General features: G+C 34.5%; 1 protein-coding gene and 1 long non-coding RNA gene across 4 annotated transcripts in view; one reads left to right on the top strand and one right to left on the bottom strand.

Moving 5' to 3' along the window:
- LOC113062970 (transmembrane protein 178B-like) overlaps window positions 1-12,013 on the bottom strand; it is an 81,448-nt gene that overhangs the window by 49,002 nt on the left and 20,433 nt on the right. The gene's annotated exons all lie outside the window — the stretch shown is intronic.
- The window catches only part of LOC113063052 (uncharacterized), a 57,186-nt gene that overhangs the window by 41,924 nt on the left and 3,249 nt on the right, over window positions 1-12,013 (top strand). For both annotated transcript variants that reach the window (XR_003278620.1, XR_003278619.1), the window contains exon 2: window positions 916-1,066. This is a non-coding gene — a long non-coding RNA (uncharacterized LOC113063052). The remainder of the gene's footprint in view (window positions 1-915; window positions 1,067-12,013) is intronic.

The raw sequence follows: 12,013 nt of genomic DNA, 5'->3' as shown, positions 1-12,013 counted from the left end.
TAAAATACACAAATGCCATAATGCATTAAACATACAGCAAATTAAAATATATTTGGCATTTCAATATCTGTTGGTCATAGATTAATCTATTGATCTATATGATCTAACTATATGATTTAACAAAAAATCCTGAAAATGATGATATTTACTTTTACCATATAAATATCTACTTTCCTTCTTTTTCTTGAAATTAAATATTCAATATTGTCATGATTTATTTGTATTATTAAAAAGGTTGTTCCTCCATTTTTGGACAAATAGAAACATTCATAAAGATATACAGAGAGAAAGAAAGAGCTGCACTGTTTATGTATTGGATAAGTGGATATGTACACACACATACTAAAATGTAGAGATGTTAGAAAAATATTATTTTGATGTACAAAATAGATTTCACTTGTATTTTTTATGTTTTTAAATAAAAAAAGTATAATTATAATTATTATCAAATAGTGTATTTTAATTAAGTTTTACATTTATTTAAATTACTAATAATTGTATTAATATATATATATACATATATATATAGATATATATATATATATTTTTTTTTTTTTTTTTTTTTTTTTTTTACAAATGAAACCATTCACAAGTACAGATGTTAGAAAAACTATTATTTTAATATGTATGTGTACAAATGTATTTATTTATTAATAGAAAGAATATTTAAGTAATTGTTTTTCTCAAATGAAACTGACCACAAGCACCGAGGTTAGAAAAATAAATATTATACTTAAAGCAGTGCAATTTGTATTTTTTAAATAGCTTAAATAATTTAGTAGCTGCCGTCTCAATGCTAAATCAAAGAAATTATTTTATATGTAAATTCCAAAACCATACAGGTTCTCCAACACTTCAGTCCAGAGCCAGGTAACACATCTCTAGTTTGTGTGCTCACTCTGTTTATTCCTCCAGACGTGCGTATCGCTGGCAGAGACAGGCACGAGGGGCTGCCAGATGGATGCTGCGTTGCTGTACTCGCCCTGGCCTTATTATTTGGTGACCCAGATTGTGGTTTATCCCTCGCCGAACCCAAACCAAGCTGGATTAACGGTGAGATACACCAGTTAAGTGCATTGGTTGGTTGTATGTGGGGGATGTTATAACGGTCATGTATTCAGTGACCCAGCTGATGTGTTTCATTGTCTTCATAATTACAACAAAGCACATGAGCAGTGCTGGTAGATCAGTCTGTTGCTGCAGGGAACGTGAGGATAGATCGTATCTGCTTTACAAGTGAAATCAAATTCATTTAGAGGTGTTTCGTGCAGCCGCTGAGCATGACATAATGATGAATGTAATGTGCAGTTCATTTTGCCAATGCACAGATGTGACAGAGGACAATCGTGCTTGCAGTTCACAGTGGATGCTGGAGACCTACGCGTGTCCTTTAAACTTACATTCAGCTTAAATGTAGTTGATTGAGAAGGTTTTGTGGCTAGAACATAAAGATGATTTGTTTTCCATGAGCAAATTATTAATGAATACATGCACTGTAAATATCTTTCAGACAAGTGAAAATAAAGTGAAGCTAGCAAAGTTTAAGTTTGGACAAAATTAGACAACTTTGGATCAAGGTCATCTTTTTAGTCAGAACTGGTAAGTCTGATTTGTTTAGGTGAATTAGTTCATTCTATTTATTGAAATCATTCATCACTCAGTTTATAATTTTTGGAATAAAATACATCTGATTAATAATGCATTTTATGCTTAGGATTTTAGAATCCACCAAATCAGCATATATTAAAATTGTAAACAATTGCTATAATATCATGTTTTAATTGTGTTTTTTTTTTTTATCAAATGAATGTAGGCTTGGTGAAAATAAAAGACTTCTTTCAAAAACATAAAAAAATAAAAAAATAAAAAACGATGAGCAGTGGTGTATATTTGCCCAAATACCATTATAATGAATAAAAAAATTGTTGTTGAAACATTGTGAGAACTTTACGACAATTTGATCATTTTATTTAATTGTGTAGTGTCAATAACTTTGGTAAACTATAGTTGTGATGGTGGATTTTTTGTGTCCCACAGTTTTATTTCAAATAGTCTCTACACATCTACAGTTAAGTGAATCGATTTGAACGGATCATTAAAAAGAATCAGTTTATCAGAATTACTCCGTTGAATAGGACATCTCTAGTGGTTGTGCTGTAGCAGTTTTAATGCTAAGCCTATATTCACATGGAGTGCCCAATTATCTCCTTCTACGCTTTTAATATTCAGCTTTTGCAATCGAAGATCTGTCAGAAAACAGTAATGCTAAGCCTGGTTGGCTTTTTTTTTAGCACTCTGCAGCATCACGCTGTCTTTGAAGGTCCAGGAAGGCTTCCCTCTGGAGTGGCTTGTCTCTTGTAATTCACCAGAATCAGTATGTACATTGTAGAAACCCTCAAGCCACTGTGTTGGAGAATGAAGACGGATGAATCCGGGCAGGTGTGTGGTCTGTTCGGCTCAAGCGCGCAGAGGGTGGTGGATCTCACCCGGATCCAGTGGGAAAATAAATAAATAGCCAATCAGAGCTCTCTTCGAAATCTCTTGGAGTGCAAAAGCGCTAAACAGTCGTACATAATAAGCTAGAGCAGCATTCTTCTTGTAATGGAATTCATTTTATAACAAGGCTAAAACCTTGTTTGTTGAGTTAATTACTACTTGATTTTTGGTCTTTGACAAGCTGTCAGAGAATGCCAGCCACTGTGTTTGTCTGCAGTAAATAATAAGCTGATTATAAAGCAGCATTAGCATTATCTGTTGTGTGCAGGAGATGGAAGTATAGGCAGAGTTACTGACTGATAGTATCTGGACACTGGCACAGAGCTCGTTAATTAAAGCCCTTAAAATGTCTGCCAACATGCTGTCCTTCACTCCTGTAGGAGAAAACCTTGCATTGCCATTAAACATTTTGCTGACCTGCACAGCAGATAGATAATGCTAACTTCAAGCTCCCATGGGATGCATTTGGTTTGAGGAGCCTTTGTCCAAGGGGTTGAATGTAAAAAAGTTGTCACCTCTCTTCTCTACATCTCATTTGTAGAGTTAATTATACAAGGAATGAGTTTTGGGGATTCAGGTAAAGTTCAAAGCAGAAAAAAAAGCAAATGATTAATGAGATATAAATAGGTTTTAACTGAAAATGTTTTGTTTTGTGCGATGCCGCATCTACAGTTTAAAGTCCTGGAAGTGCGATATTAAAAGTCATTACTGAGTGCATCTTTAAGATTTACAGCATGTAGTAATTACCAATTAATATACCAGCCAACTGGCCAGATTGTATTTACTCAACAAAGCCAATTTTAGCTTTCTGGAGATGCTTGATGAGTGTTAATTTTGTGTCCTGTTTACATTTTATGAAAGGATAAAAATGTGGAGCATATAAAAATTCTCGAGTAGTTAAAAAAGGTTTGTAATCTTTCAAATAAAGTAACTTATTGACCGGAAACCCTTTATTATTGTTGAGATAGAATAATGAATGGGTCCAAAAACGTGATTGTTTGGACAGAAAAGCAAACAGAAAAGCAGCATATCGCCTGTAAATAATAAATGGGAATGTACACTATAGTTCAAGATTGGCATCGGCCTAAATTAAATGACGGTGAAAGTTTTTATAAGACAGCTGCCTGGCTTTCTGCCACGGAAACAAATAGGCATGATCTGCCATCAGCCGCAGAATCTTTATGTTAAGTGTTCTATTGATGAAGCACTTTACATGGGATCTAATGCCACTTTCAGGATTGCTGAGCTTTGGGTTGAGAATTAAAAGGTCAGGGGGCAGTGTTTTCTTTTGCTGCTATCTACTACTAATTACATGATCAGAAAGTTCTCCCTGTGAGACCTGTCCTGTGGAGCTCTTTATTGTTGGTTTGAATGAACTCAATGTTTGTGGTTGGTGAATTCAGGTTATTTTTGGGGTGTCACTCATAGGTAGATAGTCACTCAGTCTCATAGATTCCTGACATCAGTGCATCTACAAGCAAGCCTAGTTGGTTTGTTGTAAAGATGGATTTTAGCTATAGCTCATGGTAATGTGGTTTCATGAGGCCTTGGACTTCACAGCATAAGGTTTGGTCGACATTGCAGTTTATTCTGGTCAAGAACAACCAAATTTTTTTTAGCAGTAGGATTATCTGAAACATCTTTATTATAATTATTTTCTGTGAAACTCCAGTGATTTGCGTCATTCAGATGGCTCATGTAAATGAGCTTGTATAATTGAATATTTAAACTAAAATACTTAATTAGTGCCTCAAACTAAACTCTAAGTATTGTTTAAATGGTTCGATGCCAGTAACTGGTCAATTTTGTATATACATTATTTAAGTTGCCCAGTACACACAACTTTGCTTCCAGATAAACTAATAAAATAAAATCCATCTGTGTCATTCATGCTGACAGTTGTGTATAGTAAGACAGTCACATTAGAGCTTTCCAAATTACGAAAGCGCTTTCCGTCTACATGTGGCGGTCTAAGACGAGACTAATCCTGAGACTACAGGTGATGTTCTACCTGTCTTTTTGGTAAGACGGGCTCTTAAATTTTGCTTAAACTTTGAAAATCCCTGCCAGGGGTGCACATTTGATTTTCCGCAAATTGTTTGACCGAGAGCAGTGGCGTATTTGGCAGTGTGTAGATAAAACAGGCTCACAGGAAGTCAAATCTAATTCCAGGCAAAACCTTTCATCTCAGCTGGTAATAATAGACTTCAGAATTGCAGGACTAGCCACCTTTCCAAATGCATTGAGCAGACAGAAGTGGGATATTTCCCTGTATTTTTGGGATGAAAATGTCAAACCTGGCCCTCAGGTAGAGACAAACGTTGCTGTATCAAACCTCAACACAACATAAAGATGGGATTTGTGTGAGTGAAGTGTATGGGAATAAGCAAGATAAGCAAGAGACTGTATTTTTGACCTTCTTAGGCCAGTTGTGCATCAAGAGCCGAATCATCAAGAGACGTTTCCTTCCCGTAACTTTCACTACTATCCCAAACACCCACATTTTTCTCACTGTGTCTGTAAATCTGTAGAATTTACTTTGAAAGCGATCAAGAGAGAATGCAGACATTAGTTCGGTCTTTCGGGATTTTGATGCAGGCTCCGATCCAAGAGGGTTATGAAGCTGCAGAGTCAATAAACAAACATCTTCCATTCACTAAGCACACACAGATGTCACCTGAAGCTGGAAGAGAGCTGTATGTGTGTGTGGAGCAGCTGAGCAGCTGGGCAGGTGGGGGTGGATGCAATCGCGATAGATTTGCAAGGTTGCTGAGCTGCAATCCTGCCAGAACGCATCTGTTTGACCAAGTCGGTCTTGAAGTTACACCATTACTAAAGTGACATGTCTAGAAGCCACACTTGATCTGTGCCATTGGAAGGCTGTGCCAATTTGGGAGAAATAAACACTACTGAGATCACTGAAGTGTAAACCCTCACGAAAGGCTGACATATAAGAGAGCTGACACATTATGACTCAAACATGAGCAAAGCACACCTAAATCAGCCAGTGAAATGAAAATCTGGGTCAGGGAAACTCGACGGCCTCAGGATCCAGTGCTTTACCGTTCCATCTGCTTACTATGGATGCTGCAAAGACAGAAATACATCTCATCTGCTCACCCTATGCTTCCATTTCACTAGCCATCTAGAAGAATGTGTCACCATCTTGAGTATATTGAAAGCCCGCTGTCTGCTCAAGGCAATCACTATCGTTCCTCTAATTTTTGGGGAGTAACTAACTAGTGACAAATGGTTTTCTGCATTTTGCAAGTAGCATGAAAATAGTGCTTATATAATGGCATCGACTTTATATTTAAAGCTACAAAATGCTACATAAACCTCTTTTTACATATACTGTATTATATATATATATATATATATATATATATATATATATATATATATATATATATATATATATATATACTAATCTACTATTATATTATTACTATGTCATTTAAATTTTGTACTTTTATATGAATAAAAATAATATTTTACTACAATAAAACTACAATATCTTACTGATTTCAGTCCCCATTTTTTGCTTTTTGTATAATGCCATTATATTGTTTTTATAACATTATATTATTATTAATATTATTATTATTATTATTATATTATTATTACTTATATCCATTCATCAGCAATCTAGATTCTATTTTAGGGCGGTCTTTATGGGGTCTAACAACACCTATGTTATCAATTTGTTTTCAATGATGCAAATAAAAATTTTGTAGCATCTATGCAAATACAGTTGATGATATGACCCACACATGAACTGACTGAGAGGGAATAAGGAGCAGCATTGGGTCAAGTCTTGTCAACATGTTCTTTTTGCACGGCATCTTAGCCCATTATCCCCGCAGACAGTTTCTTGGCATCCTTCCTAAGTACTAATGCATGCCTAACAACATGGGCTGCCTCTGCACACCGTGCCATGCTGGTGTGCCAATACATTTGCAGAAATGCCATTATGCCAGAGAAAGTTATCCACATGGGCCAAAATTAACTTTTTGCCATAACTGCCAAACGGTGGATGAATTAAGAATATTTACCACCCATAAATACATTTTTACCATCCATGAAACTGTATTTTCCATGATTTTTTTCGTCCAAATGGCAATTAGATTTTAGACCTGTTTAAAAATAACCTTTTGTACATTTCCTTTCATCAGGAGTGATGCCTTAAAATGTTGTTTATGGAGGAAACTGAGTGTAAATCTTGTATTTTCCAGAAAGCATGTGACCTCAGTCTACATCTGCTAGGTACAAGGAGCATTTAGGGTCATTGGAGTTTGGTAGCCAGAGAGAAATGAGGCTACCCCATAAAAATCTTTTTCAGGTGTGTTAAAATGAGCTTTAACCCCACTGTGATAAGCTAAGAATGCATATACACGTTTTCCGATCAAGGCCCATTGACCCACAGAGATCTTTTTAACTGATTGATTAGCTTGCAAATGTACAGGGCAAGAGACTTGGGCTTCACTCGATCAATTCCTCTGCTAGAGTCATGTTACTACAAGATGTGATGGCCAAGCTTGTCTCCTGAGAGGATCTGTCTCTACATTTCTGGGTCTGATTTTTTCTTTCAATATTAATGCAGATTAAAAAGTTATATTCATTAAAATATTATTGCATTATTAAATTTTAGATATTTTAATATGCATATAAATTATAACTAAATATACATTTTTATTGTTTTTATATCAACTTTTTTCAATACATATAAATGAGCTCATGTAATTAAAAAAACAAAACAAAATTATATTAAAATACTGGTCAAACTGATTAATATTTAAAGTAATCTCATTTATACAAAGTGTACTTTGTCCAGTGGTTTTATCCGTGCTGTGTGGTTTATTTGGAGCGTTTCATTTCCAAATATCTCATAAGTTTATTTGGGGATTTGTGATGACAAGCAAGATTCAGATTATGTATAAATCTTAATTTATGTTGTCCACATTTAAATCAAGTACATTTAATATTAATCTCTACATCTTATTGTTCAACGCCAGTGATTTCTTCACAAGTGTTTAAGGTTGTAGATCCCTACAATAGTGTAGGTCTTACACATTTGCCCCACTTCCTGGAGCTTGAAAGCTTGTGTTTCCTCCTTTTTGATCTGCTCATTTCTCACTATTTTAGTCAGGCTGGCTCGGCCAGCCGTTTAATTAATGTGAACAGAACGTTACTCTCTCGATCCGTCTTTCTCTGTGTGCTTCTCTCCAACTTTAAGTGGTATGTTATCTTCCACTTTCCCAGAGCAAACCTCGTTGTTAATTAAAAGCTGCCAAGTCCTTCTTACGGAGCAGCCATTTGAAATGAAGCCTTTCTGGGAACTACAGTCACACGCTTTCCCCCCGAAGAGGACGAATAAATCCTTGGCACATCCATCTCTATCAGAGCGCATGTGTTAGTCGCTGTAATGTGAAATAACAGCTTTAAAATGGCAAAATGCCCAATAGATTATCTTTTTCCACCTAGGACATTAAAGTCTTTTATATTATTTTTACCTTATACAGACATATTTATATTTATTCCTATCATGGAAAACACTAAAACTAAAGCTGATTTTCAAGATTTCTGCTTCTGCACAACTGATTATGTGTCCTTCAAAGCAATTGAATGTCTAAAAATTTTAAATCCAGAGCTGCGTCTCATCATTTTTGATGACAAATCCTTTAAATTCATAATCTGAACATGCACCTCACATGTTAAATTGAGCTTAGCAAGCATTACATTCATTATTCTCATTTCATTCATGCAAAATTGTCATATGACGACGGGGTGTGAGGTCTGTAATAATGTTGAAAGGACACATCAGCATCCATATTCGCAAACTTCAGCAAATTCTTGCTTTGAGCTGAATCATGTTAATGCCAAGAAAGCCATTCGATTTATGGAGATTTGTGACATTAATCTATTGATAGGCGTAGTTGTTACATACACAGCAATATGTTCATGGTTTCTCACTTAGTCCTGGGTTTTCTGAGCAGGCAGGAAAGTGTAGGAATCGTAGACAGAAAAATGATCCATAAATACAGTGACTTTGTAGGCTGGCACCATGGTGCGTGCCATCTTTATCCACAATCTGGTATGACTGCTTCCTTCCTGTATGTCACCTCACAGATGGGGCGATTACTACGGTGCTGTCAGTCCATTTGTACACTGTAACTACTTCACGGATTACCATCTCACCGAAGGCACAAGCTGCCTGCTTGTCAAACAAACATACATTTGGCTGGGACTAGAAATGTGTACTTTCAGTATAGGTAGCAAATACTGCAGGATATTGTGTAATGGTGTTTCAAATACGTTTACATTGCATTGCAAGTTTTTAAATTCATGTTTATACCTTTCAGACTCGTTTCATCTTTGACGTTTTGTCTTATGATTTATTTTAGATTACATTACATTTTACAATTCTGCTGATTTGTTGCCAAGACAAAGTGTTATCTAGCTGGCTATCATGGATGAGATTTTCTTTTCTTTTTTTTAAGTGCAAGCATAATTTACATTTTAGAGTGCAAAAACTGTGTACTCTTGTAAACTGTATTCTAATAATTTTAATTCATTTAAAAAATATTTAGAAAAATCTGTTTTTACAATGCATATGTAGCTGTTTCATATAGCAGTTTTTTGTGTAAAGAAAATAAATAATTTTAGTGTCATGACCATTTTAATTGAAATGTTATGAATGTCTATAAAATATAAAAATACATTGCAGAAAAAATGATATATATTCTGTGAACAGTTTGAAAACAGTTGGCTTCAATTATTATAACACTATAAATAATTTCACTAAATGTTTGGGATGAGCATGACATATGTGTGTGTGTGTGTGTGTGTGTGTGTGTGATAAGGGTTTCTTATGCTCATCAATAGATTAAAACAACAATTTCTGAATTTCTTTTAAATGTCATTTATTACTTTTTTTAAGATTCTATGAATAAAGTAAAAAGGACAGTATTTATTTGCAAAATCTTTTGAAAAACTAAGAATGCTTTTACTGTCATCTTTGATCAATTTAATGCATCCTTGCTAAATAAAAGTATCCATTTTAAAATCTTGCTGACCCCAAACTTTTGATCTGCATTGTACTTTATTTATGTTTATAAATCTACTATTGTTCATTGTTAATTTAGTTTGTTTATGGTGTATAAATTTATGAATATATACATTTTATATAATTGCTTCAAATGTAAAAAAAATAAATAAATCTTTCATCTTTCAGCCTGTACTCTCAATAGGGTATATTTGTACCTTATGTGCCCCTAAAAGATTTTTAGTAGGGTACATATTACTACTCTAAGATACTAATATGCACATTTTAGGAGAAGATAAGATACAAAGGTGTCTCTTTAAGGGCACTGCCCTTGTGATCATTTGCAGAAATTAACAATAGTCTAAATCAAGAGTTTCTGTGATCTTCCTTCCTGCAAAGATCAGTTTCAACCTTACTCAGACACACCTGAAGCAGCTAATTAAGATCTTCAGGTCAGGATACACAGGGATTGGTCATTTTTATTTCATGAATGCATTCATTAATGTTAACATTGGATCTGGATTCAGATGGGTTTATATGTCTCTTTCACAAACTCCTGACTGAAAGCTCTAGAGGACGACAGAAACGTCAGATTTAGAGAGTGACTGAGTTTTCAACAGATGACGACAGTCTTCAGATAGTTAGAAACAGGTAGGTACAGCGCTCATGAAACCTTGTGGGTTGTTCTGTAAAAATAAAAGAATGCTTTTCCATCAAAAAACATGACAAAAAAAAAATCCATCCCTCTGTGAAGTTAATTATCCACAATCATTCTGTACCAGATCTCTGAATTTGTACCCCACCGACGAAAAGAAGAGCATATTCTCTGCTCCTCTGTATCCGTCATGCGATGTCAGTTCTGTGCTCTTCCATAACACATCTTACACACTCCAGTGTGCTTCAGTTCACAGCACACACCACATTAACACACCCCTGTACCCGCTGTTAGAAGCAGGAATTCAATTACAGACCCAACGTGGAGATGGAGAAAAAGCAGCGACCGGCTGCCTGAGACTCTCTCCATCACTTCATACTGGGCTCAAATTAATGAATCTCATTCCTGGGGAAACTGAGAGGTGGAAAGAAGCATTAAACGCTCAACTTTTTCAGCAAGATCAGGAAAAGTATGCAGCTCCTAATGACTGGAGTGCCGCCGGTGGCTTCCGACAGGATGTCAAATGTGGATTCTGTTTCAGTTGCTGTTGGAAACTGTGCCAGGCTCAAATAACCTGAAATTTATCAAGGCTGTTTTGCTGCTAGTCTTGGTCATTAACAGCAGGGACTGAGGTTGAAATAGGAAATTGAACCAGGTGTGTATAGGCTGCGCATGAAAATGATGTGGGGATTCAGAAGGCTTCAGCTCTCAGAACATGTTGTCTGACAACTAAATAAGGTTGTTTGCTGATCATATTTCTTAATGGAACACAGTCTGCTAACTTGAGTGAACATTTTAGTGAATTGGTTCATTTAAGAATACAATATATTTTTTTATATATAATCTCTTCATTTTAAACAATGATAAATAATTTAAATAAATAATAATATATTTCATAAAAATAATTATAAATATTATTATTACCTAAATTTATATTTATTTATCTGAATATGGCTAATGCAGTCACCCCAACTGAGATCCTCATTTTGTATCAGATAAATAGTCTTATATATAGGTTTATTACACTGTGTAAATCATGGAATGTGTTAAATTATAAATAATTGCTACTATTTGCTGCTATATACATATACACACACACACACACACACACACACACACACACATATATATATATATATATATATATATATATATATATTCAATCATAGCAGCAAAAAGTAGTATTTATTTACATTTCTTTTATAGAAATTGGTACTTTTATATAGAAATTATCACAGCAAAAAACAACAATATTATATGATTTTATATTACAATTATTTATATTACATTTACAGATCCTCATTTTGTACCAGATAAATAGTCTTAAGTTTATTACTCCTTATTAGAAATTAAACTAAAAGCTACAATTTGCTGATATGATTATATCATGAAATTGGTACAACAACAATAATACAAATAATAATTTGTATTAATTTATTTTGTATTATTCATTCATTCATTCATTTTGGGCTGATGCAGTAACATAGATCCTCATTTTGTACCAGATAATTAGTTTCGTAACGTTATTAGTGAAAAATAAACTCATTTCACACTCCTGAGTGCAAATATATGAAACTATTTAAATCATTTTATTTGGCTTTATCAATTTATTTTACTTTAAATCTTCTTTTATCCTGTCTAAAACAGCTTCAGTGTGGTTAGCTAGTTTTCGCTAATTAAGGATTAGCTTGAGTATAGTTTAACTGTTAAAGTAGGACACTTTCAAAGTCACTTCTTCAGTGCAGAGGGCTTGATTTATGTGCATCAGGTGGCCATTCACATCACGTTCATCTCCTGCTGGCAAAAGAGAAATGAGT

The sequence above is a fragment of the Carassius auratus genome, chromosome 4 (genome assembly GCF_003368295.1).
Source record: "Carassius auratus strain Wakin chromosome 4, ASM336829v1, whole genome shotgun sequence".
NCBI lineage: Eukaryota > Metazoa > Chordata > Actinopteri > Cypriniformes > Cyprinidae > Carassius > Carassius auratus.
This window is presented reverse-complemented; position numbering and strand designations above follow the sequence as displayed.